Source organism: Lucilia cuprina, chromosome 6, assembly GCF_022045245.1.
Source record: "Lucilia cuprina isolate Lc7/37 chromosome 6, ASM2204524v1, whole genome shotgun sequence".
In the NCBI taxonomy this organism is placed as follows: domain Eukaryota; kingdom Metazoa; phylum Arthropoda; class Insecta; order Diptera; family Calliphoridae; genus Lucilia; species Lucilia cuprina.
This window is the reverse complement of record NC_060954.1, coordinates 42735140-42735586: the sequence shown is the minus strand read 5'-3', so window position 1 is coordinate 42735586 and position 447 is coordinate 42735140.

Genomic DNA, 447 nt, shown 5'->3' with positions numbered 1-447 from the left:
CTCTCTTGGTTCAATTAGTCATAACTTTAGAGACAATTTAATGAGCTTTTGGACACTGACAACTAATTGCATAAATATTTGAATATCTTACAGCTTTTATCAGATCGTGTATTCTATTACCCCCTGTACAATACTATTAAGCATTATATTGAAAGAATCAATCTACGTAAATATCCGATTTATTTTTATATTTTTAATTTCGAGGGAGAATCTTCATATGCTAAAATCTATGCCTATCGTTCAATAAAGCGTGATTATCAAGTAGTTCACAGAGATGATCAATTATATATGTTTCGGACACAATTTCAATTTCCCGAAGTTAAAAACAATTCCGCAGAAGCTAAAATGATAAATTTATATTGTGGATTTGTATCACATTTCGCTTATCACAGGTAATTTTATTAATTATTAATTAATATTTATTAATTATTAATTAATATTTACTTC